We start from the raw sequence: 20893 nt of genomic DNA, 5'->3' as shown, positions 1-20893 counted from the left end.
GGGAACAATACAAGTCAACAGAATTATGACTAAAAGTTTCCTAAGAAGCATTTCCTACTAAAATAAGGCGATATTTGACTCTGGTAAGCGCATCCAAACAGACTGGTGGGAGTGGCCTTGGATGGCAACATACCCAGTGCATTATGGGTGTTGAAGTTTTCTAACCTATTTGGCAAAACGGAAAACAACAGTCCTTTTTCTCTGTTTTCTCTAGTCAGGTAGCACCGATTAAAAAAAAAAAGTTTCGCCTTTTACTGTATAAGCAGCTAAGTTTTATTGCAGTGTTAATTTCGTTGACGAATAATTTTCGTCAACAACATTTTTTCACGGACGAAAACGAGACGATGACCAAATAAAAATAAGTTTTGAATGACTAAAACTATGACTAAAATCTACTCTAATTTTCGTCAACGAATAAGAACGAGACAAAAATGAAAGAGAGAGACGATTTGGGAAGATATCCAGTCAGGACTGCTGTGTGGAAGATGCGCACATTTGAAGTGTAACGTGCTAATCTAACCGCGGGAAAGGCGGCGCTGTTGCGCCCTCTACAGGCTCGTGCAGCAGCAGCACTTCAGACTACTTCGCAATTAATGAATAGCGCACATTTATGCCAAGCGATTGCTTATAAGCTAATGTTGATGAATTATGACAATGTTTACTACACAATGTTTATATGGTAGTATGTTTTAGACGGATGTAAGAATGCATATTCTATCACCCTCATGAGCAGCCTGCTACAGTGCATACTGCAGACATTTCAGAATAAGAGTCACGGTGTATTTCGGGATGGTTTATAATGATTTTGTCCAGGTCATTGTTATTTTGTTTACACAATAAACTGTATTTAATTTCATTTCTATTCAATTCATAGTAAACTATCGTATCTTCTGTCACAGGAAGGAAAGACTAAGAACATTATTTGACACATTAATCAATATATTTTACAAATATAAGGGTTAACTAAACCTAAAACCAAAGAAATCTTCATTACTTGAAGTAAACGTTAACTGAAATAAAAAATAAATATATATAAAAAAACAGAATTAAAAACTTATAGACATTTAAAAGCAAATATTAAAAGACATAAACACAAAAAAATTACTAAAACTTTTAACTAAAATTACAATGAAAACAGAAAAACTAAAAATCAAAAAAAAAAAAAAAAAAAATGAAAACTATAATAGTTACCTCAATGATAAGTGTGTCAATCCCTGAAAAGTACTGAATTTTGCTCTTTTGTGTCTTTTTGCACTTGAACGGTCAAAAAACATCCGCTTTGGCGAGCAAAGTACAGTTGGGTGAACAAACAGTTTAGGGAATATGTAGGCCTACCTATATCAGTGCATAGGATCTATGTATTGTTAGAGAAATGCTTAATGCATTATAATATAACTAAATTAAATTTTAGTCGACTAAAATCTTATGATATTTAGTCGACTAAAACTAGACTAAAACTAAAACAATTTCCGATGACTAAAATATGAGTAAAACTAAATGGCATTTTAGTCAAAAGACTATGACTAAAACTAAATTAAAATTTGCTGTCAAAATTAACACAGTTTTATTGAAAGCTCATTTTTCCAACGGTGAAGTACCCCTTTAAGAGTGGGATTGCATATATGGTAATAATTGAATGTTATAAAAATGCTGATTGACATTTTATGACCTTGAACCCCAAAAAGTGAAGATGACTTCAAAAGGCAACTGTATTTGTGCTATTCGTGCCAATTAAAATAGTGGCGGTTTCCATAATCTGCAATAATGAAAGGGCCGCTTCATCATTTATGGCGTCAGGTCACCATAAACTGCAGTTTCCCCCCCAAAAAATATGAATAGAAAAAGAAAAGAAACCTCTCCAAATGATTTAAGAACAAACTGTGCTATGTTTGGCTCTATCAGACTGCTATGCTGGCAGGATATTTTGCTAGCTCTCTCTGAGAAGGCTTTAGGAAGTCACAGAGTCATGCATGGTGCCCTGGGGAAAAGAACAAAATCTGTTTGTAGAATGTCAATCTCAGGCCTGATGTCTCTATTTCCCACTTTTCTTTGCACATGCAGCACTCTAATTCTGTATGCAAGAGAACAAAACACATATGGTGAAAACAGAAAAAATGTGCCTCACAGTAAATTTCAAAGGGTGGTGAAACTCCTGAGGGTTTAACTGAGCTTCTATATTGGGATACTGTGTAGCTACCAAAATGTTTGATGCACTTTGTTGCATATGGCTCTCTATTACAGCTCTGTTTTTTGAAAATGAGATGACGGAAATGAAACAAAAGTGAGATAACGTGATGGGTGCTTTTCATCCATACAATGTGATATAAAAGTGGGGGTGGGGGTGTTGACTAATGCTGGATTAACCAGAATCAGGCATCATCTGTTATGAGGTTTTTGTGTTTCCTCATTCAAGTTAGTGTCAACAGAGGCACGTTCTCCACCACACAGTCAACAAAAACATAAATAGTTAACAGCTTGAAAATAAAGTGTCATATGAGAATGACACACTGGAAACTGACACAACAAAAAAAACTGAATGAAGTGGGTTGAAGATCAACAACAGGCTTATGCCAGTGAATATGTGATAACGTAAAGTCAGCATGAAATGTTATTCACAACCCTAACTAACCTACAGAATATTCAACAAATAATAATGTAAGATGGGACATTTTATTGTCTATTAATTATAGACATTCAACATTTTAAAACAATCTTCACATAAACCCCTTATAATAAATGTCATATTTACCTGTGGCCTTCCTACCCGTCTAACAGGAAATATACAGAAATTGAATAAAGTTATCAAACACATTACAGTCTCTAACTGTGGTATGAGACATTATACTTCCTTAAAAAATGGTATACAAAAGGAAGCATGTATAAAGAAAATAAAACAGGACCCAGAATTGAGCCCTGTGGAACCCCATACAAAACTGGTGCACGAGATGATGAATAATTGCCAGTCTCTACAAAAAATGTTCAATCCTTTAAATAGGAGATAAACTAATTTAAAGCATGACCCTGAATCTGAAAACGTGCTGCACACTGCTGCAGCAAACACTGACCAACTATTTCAATGTTGAAAAGCAAGCTCACTGGCTGCAGATGCAACACAAACCAATCAGCTTGTGCCTTGTAGTTAACGATGTAATTGTCAGAAGGTTGCGTCATCGGTTTGCGCCATCTCGAGTTTCATGAAAAAACTTGGTATATTTTATTTGTCATAGACCCATGTATGACCAACACAAAGAAAAATGCATGGTGCCTACAGTGAAACACGGTGGTGTCGGGGAGCTGCATTTCACTGATGACAACACGAATGTGCTGCTCTATACTGAAAGAGAAGATGCTACCATCACTCCGTGCTCTTGGTCGTCGTGCACTTTTCCAACATGACAATGATCTTAAACGCACATCTAAGGCCACTGTTGGATTTCTGAAGAACAACAGGGTGAAAGTGATTCAGTGTCTCCTGATCTGAACCCAGTCGAACACCTATGGGGAATTCTGAAGAGACAAGTTGAGAATCACTCTCCATCCAGCATCCAGTCTCTAAAAGAGGTTCTTGAAGAATGGAAAAAGATAGATGTTGCAAAATGTCGCCAACTTGTTCATTCCATGCCTAGAAGACTTGGTGCTGTCATTAAAAATCATGGAGGCCATACAAAGTACTAGATGTAGTAGTTTTTGGGTCCCACTTTATATTAAGTGGCCTTAACTACTAAGTACTTACATCAAAAAATAAGTACAATGTACTTATTGGGTTCATATTGAATTGCAAAACACTTTTGCTGCTATTGAGGTGGGATACGAGTAAGGTTAGGGAAAGCTTTGGTGGTATGGGTAGGTTTAAGGGTGAGTTAAGGTGTAAGGGATGGGTCAACAGTGTAATTATAAATGTAATTACAGAAATTAAATACAGATGTAATTACATGCAGGTGTTTTTAAGATATAAGTACAATGTAAAAACATGTATGTACACAATAAGTGCATTGTATCAAATGATTAATTTAAATGTAAGTACATAGTAGTTAATGCCACTTAATATAAAGTGGGTCGTTTTTGTTGTGGGGTGTACTCATTTTTGCATCACCCTAATTTGAGTAAAACTGAAAAATGTGTAATCTAAGTTATATTATTAACTTTAATTTCATGTTATAAGTTAAACAGATGTTATATTAAACTTAGTCTTGTCAACATTTTGGAAATTGTTTTTGTGTTCATTGAGATATTGTTTAAAATGTTACTTTTTCAAAGGGGCTGTACTCATTTACGCTGAGCACTGTATATTATATATATATAACACTGTATATTCTGGAAAGGTCCAGAAAGGTAATATGTATATGTATTTATTTTTTTTACTCCATTTTTAATATTAAAGGGTTAGTTCACCCAAAAATGAAAATGATGTCATTAATGACTCATCCTCATGTCGTTCCAAACCCGTAAGACCTCCGTTCATCTTCGAAACACAGTTTAAGATATTTTAGATTTAGTCCGAGAGCTTTCTGTCCTTCCATTGGAAGTGTTTGTACGGTATACTGTCCATGTCCAGAAAGGTAATAAAAATATCATCAAAGTAGTCCATGTGACATCAGAGGGTCAGTTAGAATTTGTTGAAGCATCGAAAATACATTTTGATCCAAAAATAACAAAAACTACGACTTTATTCAGCATTGTATTCTCTTCCGGAATCCTTTCCATTGAATTGATTCCATTGAACTGATTCCATTGAATCCTTTCATCTGTCGGCGTTGGTAATGCACTTTTACATCGCCGTGGTTGTTTTCGATTAGGACATCCGTGATATTTTGAAGCATCGAAAATACATTTTGGTCCAAAAATAACAAAAACTACGACTTTATTCAGCATTGTATTCTCTTCCGGGTCTGTTGTCAATCCGCGTTCACGACTCCGCTTCTTCTTCTTCTTCTTTCCTGTTTTACGGCGGTTGGCATCCAGCTTATTGGTGCATTACCGCCCCCTTCTGCTCCGGAGTGTGGTTCACGACTCCGCAGTGACGCTGCTGATGTAAGACGCTGCTGACGTGTTATCTGGTGCGGCAGAGCTTCGTTTACAGTCTGAGGGAGACGCACGCTGTATTCAAGCTATTCTACATTGTTTGTATTTTGGTATTGCTATATTTTTTAAAATGGTACATAAGTGTGCATGTGGCGGATGTCCTAATCGCCAAAAACAACCACGGCGATGTAAAAGTGCATTACCAATGCCGAAAGATGAAAGGATTCAATGGAATCAGTTCAATGGAATCAATTCAATGGAAAGGATTCCGGAAGAGAATACAATGCTGAATAAAGTCGTAGTTTTTGTTATTTTTGGACCAAAATGTATTTTCGATGCTTCAACAAATTCTAACTGACCCTCTGATGTCACATGGACTACTTTGATGATGTTTTTATTACTTTTCTGGACATGGACAGTATACCGTACATACATTTTCAACGGAGGGACAGAAAGCTCTCGGACTAAATCTAAAATATCTTAAACTGTGTTCCGAAGATGAACGGAGGTCTTACGGGTTTGGAACGACATGAGGGTGAGTCATTAATGACATAATTTCTAAACTAACCCTTTAACCTGTATTCTGTCCTGCATTCAAAAACGTAAATTAAGAAAGTTAACAGGATTAATTTCAATAACTTCCAACTCCCTTATGGTCTGAGGCCTTTCCATTCTACATTTGTGAAACAGCTGTACTCGCTTCTCTGCTGGCAGTCAAAAATTACTTTTAACAAGTTCATCTTGCCAGCAGTGGGACAAAAATGACTCTTAACCAACCTCTCTTAATAACAGTGGGGATAATTAGGAGTTAAGCTTAATTTTATTGAGTCATGCGAAGCAGTGTGATTAATATTCCAAAGGCTTTTCGCACACATAGACACACTGGCACACACACACACACACACACACACACACACACACACACTCAAATCACATAATCTCACAGAGGAGCGACAGAACATTCCAGTCACATCTAATCAACACATTCCTCATATACTCTGAATTACATCCCTGAAACAGAGTCAATCTCCACTGTTAGACACGAACCCTTTAGAACAAGGAGAGAGCATAGTCCAAACAAAAATTCCTGTATAGCAGGTGGGTCAATGACGGTCCAACTGGGCCAGGACAAAGACGCAATGGATTTGCGGAGGAAATGAAGAGAGAAAGGGCGAGAGAGAGAGAGAGAGAGAGATGGGGAGGTGGTTATTATCTCCATGTCCTCTGCACCACCCTATCTCAGCTAAATTAAATGTAAGGATGACAGATGCTGCCCATCAGCAGCAGGTTAGAGAGGTCAAATCAAGATCCATACGCTGACCTTTCCCTCTATCACTTCCTTCTGCACTACCCATCAGCCCTATCAGTGGGAACTAATGAGTGGTAATAGGCCCCACTCCAAGCAACTGCCATCATTTTACAGCTGTGGGCCTGATTTGGGCCAGGTTACGCCACTATTGATAAGTGCCCTTAATAAAAACACTATCATCTAAGCCTGTGTGTAATATCAGCGTTCTAATTCCCGTGCTACAGCGTTGTCTACATCCTCTCCCACGAGCCCTCCCATCTGAGCCATCGCTCTGTCATTTGTCTGTCTGACATTTAGATGTCATGAAAGTGTGAGAATTTTGTTCAGTGTGTTTGTGAATTTTGCACAAAAAATGCATATAAGAGCTGAAAAGATGACATGAAAGTTCATATATTGTTTAAAAGGAAGCCTGTAGTACTTTATATAGTTAGGGGCCAAGAACCGAAGGTGCGTAGGCACCTATTGTCTTCTACTTCCACTCTGGAAGTTTATAGAACTGCTTGCGGGAAAGTTATGAAATTTGGCACACTGATAGAGGGTAGTCCCAACATTAACCACACCAATTTTGGAGTCTCTAAATCAATGCCTCTAGCGCCCCCACCTGTCCAAAGTTTCACTCATGTTCATGCTACTTTTGAAACATAGGGGGTAAGAAACTAATTTAAATTTTTTCCCGAAAAACCTGCTTTTTTAAATTCCTCCTAGGCCATTGTTTTGATTTTCATGAAAAATAAACCAGATCATCTTCAGAATGTGTCAAAAAGTTGTGGGATTCAAGTCGATTTGTCAAACCATTTTCGCAAAACGTGCAAACGAATTTTACGTAGAACTTGCGAAAATAGACGTAAGGCTCCTTCTCCTCAACGCGTTATCGTATTCAGACCAAACTTGGTCCATGTCATCACAAGCATGACCTGAGGTTACCTGCTGTGTTTCGGCACAGCGCCACCTACTGGTCCGTAGGTAGGAAAAATTTCTATTTTCGCTTATAACTTCTGAACGGTTTGTCCATCATAAAAGTGGTCTCGTTAGATTCGGGTCATCATGCCGAGTCAAATGATATCCAATTTTCCAATATCGGTCTTTTTGGGGGTCAGCCATTTTGAATTTTGTCACAAAATGCTGTATTTTATAAACGCATTAATGTATCATTACGAAACTCGATATGGGTCATCGACACAATGCCTTGAAGGAATCTGAGAAGTTTCAGACCAGTGCTACCTAGAGGTGAAAAAAAAATATTTACATGCTTATAACTTTGGATGTTGTTGACTTATTTTCACGGGAATCACGTCCTTAGATTGCTGAATCCTTGACAATTCCAAAGATACTTAACATGCTAGGTTTCTCCTTATGGTTAGTGCAACTCTTAGATTTAGTGTTTAAATGACATTCGCAAATATCTTCAAAACTGTTAGTCCGATCGAGACGAAACCACTTTAGCAAAATCAGAAACATAGGTTGCTGACCATGCACCAATGGACAAATGTCAAAATTTTGATAGTATGTGGAAAAAATAATGCAATCAATATCAGGTGTGGGTAATTTTTTTTGTGTTCATACATATGTCTATAACTCCGAAACGAAATTAGATATTTCCACTTTGTCTCAGTTGCTATCATAGTCCATTATGACATTGTTGGTCTGCTGCTAACTTCCTTGTTTGCTTCTGTTTTGCTTGGCTCCTTAATTGCTGCTTGCAACTATATTTCTATATTCTGTTTTTAGAATAGGCCTATATTTTAAAAAAATACTGCTTTTTTTGTTGTTTGTTTGTTTTTGCAATTCAGTCATTACATTTTAATGGGGAAATGGCTTATTTTCTTTAATCAAAATGAAGCTAAATTATTTCTCTCTTTTGATTTTAGGCTGAAATATTCTTGACAGATTTCGTGAGAATCGCCCATGAGTACAAATTAAGGCAAAAGACTTGTGCGGCCACTGTCCACATCCAGACAGAGGACAGATGTTTCCACAACAGATATAATCTCAGGTGGAAGCCTACCCATCTTTCCTATCTGACTTCAAACCACAACGATGTCAGTCCCTGTTAGCGACGGATTCCTTCAGCCTCCGTCGCTTGACTTTGTACAGGATGAATCCCCTCACAGTCTGCACTACATTTATTTGGATAATCTACATTTGGAGATCTATTTGTGGCTGGACGTCTGTGCTGCACTGTGTCATGGCCTGAAGAGAGCATGTGCAGCGGTAGGATTAATAAGCCTCTTTCAGTCCGCTTCGGTTAGGCTCAACTCCACAGGAGAGCCGAACAGCGGCCGCATGCAGCGCACAACACTGCAATCCAAAACTGATAGAATTAGACAAGTCAGCGCTACAGAGCAAGTTTTCTGGAGGAGAGGCAGGAAAAATAATTCTATTGCATTCAGTATGTGGTATGTTTCTTGTTACTTTAAAAGGTACACTATGTAACTTTTTTTTGTTCAAAACATTTAACATTAACATTTCAATAATGTCATTAGTCCTTCTTCCAAAATGTGTTTTTGTCTTACCCTGATTCACTATGCTAAGCCTATTATAAGTGTATATATATATATTTCATGTGAAATTGCATACATACATCGCTCGCCCCTTGCGTGTCTTGTCATATCTGTAAACAGAGAAAGGTTTCTCCAGCCATAGATATATATATGTTTCTCAGATGGATAAAGCAAACCAGCTTCTTGCTATGAAAGTTTTGATGGATGAGGATTGCATGCATGAGTCAGTTATATTGATGCACAAACAAATCATGTATAAGCGCTCTCGACGCACTGATCGCACATTGTATTTATGCACAGACACATTTCAGTACATTCACATTGTTTTCACACACATTCAGGATAATGTTTGGATTTGTCCTGTGTATGTTGAGTTTGAGTGTAATGGAGGCCAGCTAGTCAGAGCTGTGCAAGTAAACCTGACCCGACCTCAAGAGGCGCACTAGAGGCTGCAGTCTTTAGCGTCTTTGTTAGTGCGCAGCCTCCCAATGCCGGAAATGCAGGTTCGAATCCTGCTCTGAGCGTTGCGAGTAAAACCAGAGGGGTTACACTTGCATGGTGTGGAAGTGGCATACTGATGGATTTAAAAAGTTCTAAAATAGGTGAGTTACTCAATAGGTGAGTAAGGTTTTTTATTGAACAGATCAATTGCATATTAGAATGATTTCTGAAGGATCATGTGATACTAAAGACTGGAGTAATGATGCTGAAAAAACTAAATAAATTATATTTTAAATAAAATATATTAAAAAGTTATTTTAAATTGTAATAAAATTTTACAATATGCAGTTTTTACAGTATTTTCTATCAAGTAAGTTCAGGTGAACATGGAAGTATGGAAGCTTGTTTCCATCACTAAATAAAAAAATAAAAAAGGTAATTTCGACTTTTTATCTCACACTTCTGACTTTTTTTTCTCAGAATTGCGAGATTTAAACTTGCCAATTGCGTAGGGCTGGGCGATATATCGCATGCGATTGTCACGCGCATTTTGTCAGTAAAGCCGGTTCCCTTGATTACCGCTAAATCGCCATCACCTGCTTTCAAATGGAGCGGCATTTAATAGACAGAACCGTAGATCACTGACAAGCTACACAATATCGCGTTCATATCGCAGATGAATCGCCTTCGATAATCAACGCGATATTGTGTGGCTTGTCAGTGAACTACGGCTCTGTCTATTAAATTCCGCTCCATTTGAAAGCAGGTGATGGCGATTTAGCGGTAATCAGGGAACCGGCTTTACTGACGAAATGCGCGTGACAATCACATGCGATATATCGCCCAGCCCTACAATTGCGTGACTTTTTTCTGAGTTATCACGCAATTTTGACTTTTTATCTCAGAATTCTGACTTTATTACATGCAATTGTGAGTTTATATATCGCAATTCTGAGAAAAAGTAAATTTTTCTTAGAAAAAAACTCTTTTTTCCCTCATACTTGGACATTATAACGAGCAATCATGAGTTTATATCTCACAATTTTGACTTTAGATCTCGCAATTCTGACCTTATATCACTCAATTATAACTTTGTCACACAATTCTCACTTTATATCATGCAATTCTGACTTTATATCTCGCAATTCTGATCTTATATCACTCAATTATAATTTTATATCACGCAATTCTCATTTTATATCACGCAATTCTCACTTTATATCACTCAATTCTGACTTTATATCATGCAATTCTCACTTTATATTATGCAATTCTGACTTTATAACTTGCAATTGTGAGTTTATATCTCACAAGTCAGAATTGTGAGATAAAAAGTCACAATTACCTTTTTTATTTAATGGCGGAAACATGCTTCCATACACAAGAGACTTCTTTCAAGAACAACAACAACAACAACAAAACCTTTGAGAGCTGTTGTATATATAAAGATTTTTTTGCTGTCTAGATTTACTGGCCTATTTTTGGTTGAATTTTGTTTTAACGCAGATGATAGAAGAGACTTGAACACACAAAAAGAAGACTTTTTAGTTTTAATACATTTTAAAATATATTAAAACAGAAGAGTTATTTTGAATTTTAATAATATTTAACAATATTAATATTTTACTGTATTTTTGATCAAATAAATGCCTCTTGAAAATATTACCGACCTCACTTTTTTGAACAATAGTATATATAATAACAGAATTCTTCATTTATGGGTCAACTATCCCTTTAAATAGTGTAAAATGCCATATTAGAATTACACTGTCATCATGTCTTTACTAAATTTGAGTTTGAATGCCCTAGCCATTATCTGCATGATTGTACTCATATACATGCTGTATGGTAACAGGTCATAATCCACTACACCATAAAGCGCAATTGATTTTCTGTGGTTGAAGCCCCATCTAAAGGGTACAGACTCACCAGTCAGCTTCAATAGCTCATTTTTCACCATAAAAAAGGCATTGTTTTTATGCATTATAGAAGTAATAGACTGGATGAGGCCAACACTAATGCTCACTGCTGGGTTGGATCTGCATCTTTTCAGCTTGGATCTCCACAAACACTAAAGATGTGAAGAAGGCTTCCCAGCTCATTTATTTCAGTCTGGCTCTGTGTGCATTTTACACACTGCCTGTGAGCTAATTCTACTGCACAGCCCAGCGTGTCCAACGTCACCGAAGCATTAGCCAGAGGTTGTCTGGTCAGCAAGACAACTCGTGTCGCGATCATTCAATGCGACAATGGCTAGTTACAGTGGTGACTAATTGCAGCACAGATGTGAAGGTATTTACGGCACATGCTGACCACTGAGCTGCAAGATCCGATCTGTGAGGTCCTTGCACGTTATCGACCGAAATGAAAAATGCAGTTTCATATCTGCGATTACAGAAAACGAGAGCGAGGGGCGATGAGAGAGTAAAGAGAGAGATAAAAAGCAGCATAGTGTGAGGAGAGGGAAGGAGAAAACACAGTTGACTTCCTCTGTCGTTACTTACACCTGCAGTAGGATGCGATCTCCATAGCAACAAGACTTGCCAACAGCGTGCAGAGCTGATTTTGAGGTGGTGATCTTAAACACCCCCTTTCGCTCCTTTTTACTGCAGTGTTACCGTAGAAGACATCCATTGCTCTCAGTGTTGCTGTGTCATTATTGAACACTAACACAGATTGTGTTCGGTGTTAATACAAAATGCTGCATAATAAATCATTATAACGATTTTGAAGTGTTAATACCTCACAGCATACCTAAACAGAACGGCTTCACTTGATTTTTGAAGTTGCGATTAAATCCTGGCCCCCCTTTTCTCCATGAAATAAGAGTGCTGACCATCATACATCTGAACTTTATCAAACACAAACTTTCAGCTTTAAAGGCCTAAGATGGTTATTGAACCACTGGATTTTAAACCTACTTTATGTACAAGGACAAAACAATCTGCAGGCATAGATTTTTTTTACATGAACCGTGCGGCTTGGCTGCTGAAATACGGTGGCTTTATATGGTGTATAGTGAGAGTATGGCTTTGTGTTTTGCATAAATAGGCATTTAAAGCATCTGCTAACTAAAAATCCCGATAACTTGTGACAACCAATGCAATGAGTTCTAATTGGATGCCCCGAATTTACAGATTCAAATAATGCAGGGCTCACATTGGCTCTGCCTTCTGAGTGAAAATGGCCAGCTTTTAGTTAAACACCGTCCTCTGGACCTGCTCCTTATCCCCAGCTTACTCAGCTGCCGAGCTTTGCAAGCAAAGTGCAGCCTCATCATCCGCTTTGATAATGAGTCTGATGACCATGCTGCATGGACAATCACCTGCATGTGAACGCCATCTGCTGGATGGAAACAGAAATCAAGGTGCAGGAATTCAGATTAGGACAGATTAGTTTGAAATTCCCTTAAAGTCACCATGAAATCAAAATTAACATTTTTTAAAAAGAAGCATTACAGTGTTCATTTTAAATCATTTATCTGTGCAAATAATTTCTTTTGTTTAAAATTCATGTGCCCTCGTAATCTTTAATCAAAATTTTTTTTTTTTTCTTGCATTGACATCTCTTCTCTGTTGATGTGTTTTTCTGCGTGAGGGCGGCACAACCTGTCAGTCACATGAGATCACAACAATAGCAAACCAACAATTTGTCTATCAATTCCGGATGGCAAAAATCATTTTTTCTTGTTCAAGAAGCCGTTTCACTCAGATATACGTCGCAATAAGGAAAAAAAAGACTATTGTAACCAGGGTTGCCAGGTTTTCACAACAAAACCCACCCAATTGCTACTCAAAACTAGCCCAATCTCGTATCGAGGTCGGGGGCTCCCCTGGTAAAAATAGCATTCCAGGGGCAAAATATCATGTTATTGGGGTCGCTTCAACCCCGGACATGAAAAACAACCCATGGTAACACAGTTAACTGCCAAAGTCATGTGATTTCAGTAAAGAAGGTCATAAGTGTTTCAAAACTTGAATGGTTCACATGACTTTGGCAGTTCGATACACGCTCTGAACCACTGATTCGAAACAAAAGATTCGTAAAGTCATTATTTTTTTTATTTTTTTTTGGGCACACAAATGTATTCCCGTCGCTTAATAACATTAAGGTTGAACCACTGTAGTCACATGAGCTGTTTTAAATATGCCTTTAGCAGATTTCTGGGCATTGGAAGTGTTAAAGGTGCCAAAGAACATGTTTTCAAAAGATGTAATAAAAGTCTTAAGTGTCCCCTGAATGTGTCTGTGAAGTTTCAGCTCAAAATACCACATAGTTTTTTTTAATTAATTTTTTTAACTGCCTATCATTATAAATGCACCGATTCAGGGTACGCGGCCCCTTTAAATCTCGTGCTCCACGCCCCCGGAGCTCACGCTTGCCTTAAACACCATAAACAAAGTTTATACAGCTAATATAACCCTCAAAATGGATCTTTACAAAGTGGTTGTCATGCAACATGTCTAATCGCATAAGTATGGTTTATGTTTATTTATTTGGATGTTTACATTTGATTCTGAATGAGTTTGATAGTGCTCCGTGGCTAAAGCTAACATTACACACTGTTGGAGAGATTTATAAAGAATGAAGTTGTGTTTATGCAATATACAGACTGCAAGTGTTTAAAAAATTAAAATAACGACAGTCTTGTCCACATTTAACAGTACATTAGCAACATGCTAACGAAACATTTAGAAAGACAATTTACAAATATCACTAAAAATATCATGATATCAATGATCATGTCAGTTATTATTGCTCCATCTGCCATTTTTCGCTATATTTCTTGCTTGCTTACCTAGTCTGATGATTCAGCTGTGCACAGATCCAGACGTTAATACTGGCTGCCCTTGTGTAATGCCTTGAACATGGGCTGGCATATGCAAATATTGGGGGCGTACATATTAATGATCCCGACTGTTACGTAACAGTCGGTGTTATGTTGAGATTCGCCTGTTCCTCTGAGGTCGTTTAAACAAATGAGATTTATATAAGAAGGAGGAAACAACAGTGTTTGAGACTCACTGTATGTCATTTCCATGTACTGAACTCTTGTTATTCAACTATGCCGAGGTAAATTCAATTTTTGAATCTAGGGCACCTTTAATTGTCTTGTTGTCAATGCAGGCCTCACTGAGCCATCGGATTTTATCAAAAATATCTTAATTTGTGTTCTGAAGATGAACAAAGGTCTTACAGGTGTGGAATGGCCTGAGGGTGAGTAAATAATGACAATTTTCATTTTTGGGTGAACTAACCCTTTAAAGTAGCCCAATTCAGCAGGACAACTGCAGACTTGGAAACACTAATTGTAACTTCCATTTCATCCCAACTTTATTGATAAAAAAAATAAAAAAATCTTAAACTCAGCCTAAGGTAATTTTTTGATCTGATCTGAGCTGGTCAGGCTTGATTGTTTTAGAGAAGTTTGGGGAAGGCTATGCTCTTAATTTTTCAACAGTTTTGAATTTAACTGATCTTATTTTGTGTCTCTGGAAAATAGTGATCTATGAAATTGTATTATGTTGAATCAATCTATTTTACAGAGGGATTTGTGGGGGACATTAATTAATTTTTTTGTGGAGTAAATAATATTGTTTTTATTTTGAAGAGAAACGATTAAATTCGATGATGGCAAAGAAGGATCCAAGCAGCATGTTTTTACTATTGTTATTAATGTTTTAATTTAATGCTTAATGTAATTCAAGGGGTTATTATTCAATAATTCCATAAGCTAGATGTAAATTCCATATATATCATATACGTATTTTAAATATGTATCATATATGTATTTTAAAAAAGTGCTGCCTCTTTGGTCAGGTCAGTTTGGGACACCAAGTGAACACATCTTTCAAATAAATCTCTATACTTGCTTTCTCTTGATATACTAGTACTAAAAATGATGTACATCACCTACTGATTTGCAAATTTAGATTTAATATGTGTCCATTTGAATATACGACCTCATCTGAGCATGCTATACATTTATGATAACACCATTAGATTTTAAAGCGTAAATTATTTTAAAACGACAAATAAATCTGAATCATCTCACACTGAGACACAGGACAAGCACAAAGGTTAAAGGGAACAATCATTTCAGGACATTTCATGTCATCTGCACCCCTGGAGTCAGCTAGCATTTCCTCTCCTCACTCAGTGGAGAATAATAGCTATTGAGATGCATCTGAATTCAGCCTCTCCACGCCATTCATCATTAGTACATAGCCTCTTTATTTTATACCACATGCAAGCCACAATTAGTGTCAGCGCGGAAAACACTGGAGCAGCATTCTACATGCTCCGCTGCACTATTAGCACACAGTTTAAACAAACTCACTAACAGTGTTTATTGCTGGTACACAGAGCTAAGGCTAATAGGCTAATAATTCATACCACTTGTTAAATAAAAAGATACAGCACACCATCCTATCTAACAATACATTTATCAATCATATTAAGTATTATGTGATTATTTTATCATACAGTGTCTAAAGTTCTTCAGTTTACCTCTATAGTGACAGACTCTACTTTATAGAACACAAATATAGTATGTATTGTATGTATGCAAATGAAATGAAACAATATTGTTAGTCTGACAGCTTTAATGTGTCAAGTTTTTTTTTTTTTTTTTTTTTTGCACGTGCAACCTCTTCTAAAGTGAATTACATTATGGCCTCTTTCTGTAATAGCTGGTTTGTTGTCATGGACACAGATTAAAAAAAAAAAAAAAACTATGATCTGTGTCCATAGCAACTGAGTGAATTTCAGTACAGCCAAAAATGGTTTGGGGGAAAAAGTCTTTCAGGCAGTACAGGCAAATATGTGGGGTCCATCATTCACATCTCAAAAGCCACAACAAGAGCTAAATGTTACAAAACAGCATCATGACCAAAAGCTTAGTTCCAGATTCAGTCTCGGGACTGATTTACTCTTTGTTTCTCAGTGGCGCATCTCAGTTTAATATATGAACAACATATATGATAAATTAACGAATCTATACATGTGAACATATGGGCAGTGCCTTTAAACAGCTAGCTGCTCTTTCACTGTGCTCAAAAATATCCTGGTACATTGTGTATTCTCTGTTATGAAGTGGATGAGTGCTTTGTTTAGAAATAGAAGAAGACATTCTAGAAAAGCCAGTGTATCCCTTGAGAAATAAAGTTGATGACTATTTTTAGAATCTCAGTTGTACAGCCCCCTGCTGGTGAAGACGCTGTGCTGCACTGCTGTGCTATAAAAGAGGAAGATGTGTTGCTGAGCGAGTAACAGGATTATATCACCACATTATAAGCACCAGATCAGCCAATAAACTGCTGTTTGTGGGTAAATGTAGATGCACAAATAATGTGTACATTTAGATGTAAAATCGTTCCTGCATTTCAACTTGCAGTGCATGGCACTAACAATGGCAATGTTGTGGGTTCGAGTCCCCGGGAAAATATATAACGCATGTCTACCAAATTAATAAATGTAATGTAAAATACATGTTAAATTTAGAATTAAAGAGGACCTAACATGCTTTTTTCATTTTCAACTTTCTTTAGTGTGTAATGTTTCTGTTTGAGATTGAAAAAGCTTAAAAAAAAAGTTACAAAGCATAAAGTCCACATTATTCCTGCCCATCATACACACAAAAGGGGGAGGCCTGGTTCAGTTGTGTTAGTAGTGTGTTGAAAACATAGACTGTAAAAAAAAAGAAAAAAAAAAAAAAGATGGACGATGCACCTTCACTTTCTTCCATTGTGAAGCCGCCAATGACTCAATATGGCACTGGCACCTTGGAACCCGAGTCTGCGCAGTAACAAAGACTATAGAATAACACAAGACATGTCACTCGTATTGTTTTGAATGGGAGAAAGTGTAACGCGCAATATGGCGGAATAAGTCCCGCCTTCAAAATAAGAGCCAATCGCCGAAGGGTAAAGTCATCGCATCTCTGCAGCGGCCGTTAGAAGCACTGGTTTCTATAGAAACAGTCAGGCGCGCGCCTCCGAAATGAGGCACAAGAGACGTGCATTTAGGTCTGCGCATGCGCATTAGCTTGATCCAGCCTAAAAAATACAGTTTGTTTGTCATGATTCGAGCGTTTGGAAAAAATTATGTTTCAGAATTCATTTTTTTCAGTTGTTGTCAGAATTCATTGGTGATTTCAAATATGAAATTTAATCGAAAGCTTGGCAAACAGCTTTGGAGAATTTGATGTTTCCCCATTCAAAGAGATAGGAGCTGCATGGATGCCCAGGATGCCCGAGAGGCGTTTCAAAGATGGCCGCCGAGTGAAATGACTTGTCTTATGCTGCGTTCACGTCACCTCGTATTTACTGGATTCTTGAAATGACAACACGTGACGTTATATTCGGAGCTGTTCACGTCCTCGAACTGGGAATTATGCGTTTCCATGGCACCACTATCAACGCCTAAATGAATCTACAGCGGTCAGGTGGTACAGCGGCCACGTGGTACATGTGGGAGCTTTCAGAAAACTCCCAGCTTACAAGCTGTAATTACGAGCTCTACGAGGACGTGAATGCTTTTTACAAGCTAGAATCTCGTAACTACAGGAATTACGAGGCCGCGTGAACGCACCTTTTAAGGGACTTTGGCAGTAATGAGCATGAAGTGGAGCCACAATATCAAGCCTACAAGCCCGCCCACACTCCCGCAGAATCGGTTAATACTGTTTACTGCAGGACAACTCATTATGTTGGTGTGAAATAAACAGTTATGGAAATGAAGAAGCTGTCAATCTCAGCTGTCAATCATGACATTACACTCCCCTTTTTATAGCATCAAATAACTAACTATAAACAAAGTTATTTATAAAAAAAAAAAAATCACTTGAAATTACATTGGCATGATAAAAACTACCTAAAATGATAGAAACCATCTTTGAAAAAAATTTATTTGAAGTGTAATTTGATTGTTTAGTTTGATTCACGTTCTGTTAGATTACATGGAGAGGGCAGGGTTTATGACCTATACTGCATCCAGCCACTAGGCGGCAGGACTTGTGCGGATATAATAAGGGGCATGACATTTTAGAAACATGCTCTGCACTGGTCCAGCCGACCAATCAGAGGAGGGGCTTCACAGAGACAGGCAGTAAACTGGGGTCTGTTTCCTGAAATCATTGTTAGCCAACTATAGTCGCAAGTTCTGTTGTTACCAACACAGTTCAACGATTTGCCATTTCCTGAAACCAAAGCTCCAATAAACATTCGCAAACAGCATCGCAAACTTGTGTGGTTGGAACTACAGATCTCAAGCTGTGGTGCATCATTTCTTGTTAAATAATATGTGGACTTAAATAGATTGTGCTCTTGAGCACAATAAGCAAGCTAACATTCAGTACATTCGATATCTTTCATTCTATTTTAAATATCTATACATATATATATATATATATATATATATATATATATATATACACATACACATACAGGTATATATATTACATTATATTTACATTATATTTATATGTTTCTATATTTACATTATATTTATCCTTTTACTGTTTTTGTAAAGTGCCATGTTCGTTACAGCAGTATCTTGGAGATTTTCAGGCCCGTTGTTGTGTGAATGAACAGCCAAAAAAACCCTATTTTTTTTTGCATTTAAAATATAAGAAAAACTATTTGAACATTCAAGCATGAAAACATATTCTAATAGACCCCAAAAACAAAATCAATACTTTGTAAAAGGGCATAATATGGCCTCTTTAAGTATAAATTAGCTGATATTTGTAGCGATTTGGTTTAAAATGTAACAGATGCGAATGACTGATGCTGAATTATAAGATCAAGAAATGTTTAATGTTCAATTCCTATTCACATGTCAGCGCATGGCAGACTAAAGAGACCAAGAATGATAAAGTAAAATACTAGTAAATATGCCCTGGTCATGTTAAGGGGTACAACAAAGCCTACATTAGATCAAAATTGTATGTGTCCTTCGCAACCCCTTCATTTAGCAGCCGCGAAAAGGCATCATTACACAGAATTATCTGATGTCAGAAAGAAGGTCCAATCAAGGCCCTTCTCATTGACCAACTCTTGTCTTTACAAGACAACAGAGTGTGTAAATCTCCTTCCACCCATTGTACAATCATCTCTCATCATGACACTATTAGCCCTTGGACCTTAGTGGTTATTTCTAGCCCTTTTTCAATTAGAGCTGGCTGTGTGTTGAGTCCAGTTCATGATGTACAGTTAAGTGTGCTTTATCTGGAGGAGAACATGATGTCAATTGGGAAATTGTAAAATTGCACATGAAGTGAAAGCAATGGACGCTTAGATCACACTAGTTATCAAAAATAACATTGAAAGTGGACTTTTTTTTTATAAGTGGAAGAGGACATTTAAAAAAAAAAAAAAAATCATAATACAAGTAGGTTGATTTCCTCATACAGTCTATGGCTCATTCATCCAGAAACAATGTTTGACAAAGCAAAAAGTCTTGCTTGGATTTTTGCCAGCATTTTTTTTTTAAATAACTACATTTTAGTGAAAGCATTTGATTGATTTTCAAAACAGTTTGAAGTAACAAGCTACCTTTTCCAACGAGTCTAGTGGTACAAATCGCTATTTTTACATGCAAAGCTTTACAAATGAGCAAAATGAAATAGCAAGAGTTCCCATGCAGCATTGTCATCTTTTTTGTTATAGTGATCCTAAACATATTAGACTATTTATTGCAATAATTTTACTAAATAATATATTATATAAATTATGGAGTTTTAGTTGGTATTAATCTAGTCTGAACAGTTTGCAGATGTTTTTCTTACATTTGGCTGAATATTAACGAATACCTTTTCTCATATTAAAAAAGATGGTGCTCCTGAATAAAAAAAAAAATGTTTGTCTTACAAACTATAACTTTTACTTTTCCCCTTTAAACTATAACTTTTATTTACATTTTTCAAACAAGCCTCCATACACCTATAATAGAGAAAATTAATAGTTTTAACAAAAACTACACTCTTAGAGGCCGTTCACACAGAACATGTTTTTCTATTCCAATGCGCTACTTTTTCTATTGTTTTTCTAAAGGTGCGTTCCATTCGACCGTAAGTGGACTGCGAAGTGGACTTCACAGGGTATTTCGCCATCTTAAGTGAGATTCCATTCCGAAGGGAGCGAACATGTCCCGTTTGAAGGGCACTGCGAACGGCATAGGGAATAAGGGAACATCGATACATCACTTCACAGGAAGTAGAGAGGTAAAATCTCCCAACTGTCATTGCGCACCGCGTCACCAGACAGAACTACGATGGAGCAGAGCCGTTGAAAGAGTTATTAAACGGCTCTCCGATGGAGGAATTTACGTATCTTATGCGTTTTGAGTATTCGTACCTTTTGTTATTCTTATACGAACGAAAGTATTAATGGTTATAGCTATGAGTGTTACATTTGCATATTTTATTGTATAGGCATGACAAAGTAAAAGTGTTGAAAAGCAGCTGAGGCTCTGTCATTTTTTATTTTACTTTATTTACCTCAGAAGTGTTTACTATGCGGCTGCGCGTGGAAAAGAAAGTGCACGAGATGAGACCCAGACCATGGATTAAGATACATTTACAGTTAACCAAATGATAATTTATTTTCATGTGGCATGA

The 20893-nt window shown here is 37.0% G+C and overlaps 1 long non-coding RNA gene across 1 annotated transcript in view; it reads left to right on the top strand.

Moving 5' to 3' along the window:
- Positions 1-9195, top strand: part of LOC125254129 — a 32255-nt gene extending 23060 nt beyond the window's left edge. Inside the window, exon 3 of the long non-coding RNA XR_007181602.1 lies at positions 8200-9195. This is a non-coding gene — a long non-coding RNA (uncharacterized LOC125254129). The remainder of the gene's footprint in view (positions 1-8199) is intronic.
- Positions 9196-20893: the final 11698 nt, after the last annotated feature.

Source organism: Megalobrama amblycephala, linkage group LG19 (assembly GCF_018812025.1).
Source record: "Megalobrama amblycephala isolate DHTTF-2021 linkage group LG19, ASM1881202v1, whole genome shotgun sequence".
NCBI classification, from domain to species: Eukaryota; Metazoa; Chordata; class Actinopteri; order Cypriniformes; family Xenocyprididae; genus Megalobrama; species Megalobrama amblycephala.
The sequence above is the reverse complement of the archived record's forward strand: the minus strand, read 5'-3'. Positions and strand labels throughout refer to the sequence as shown.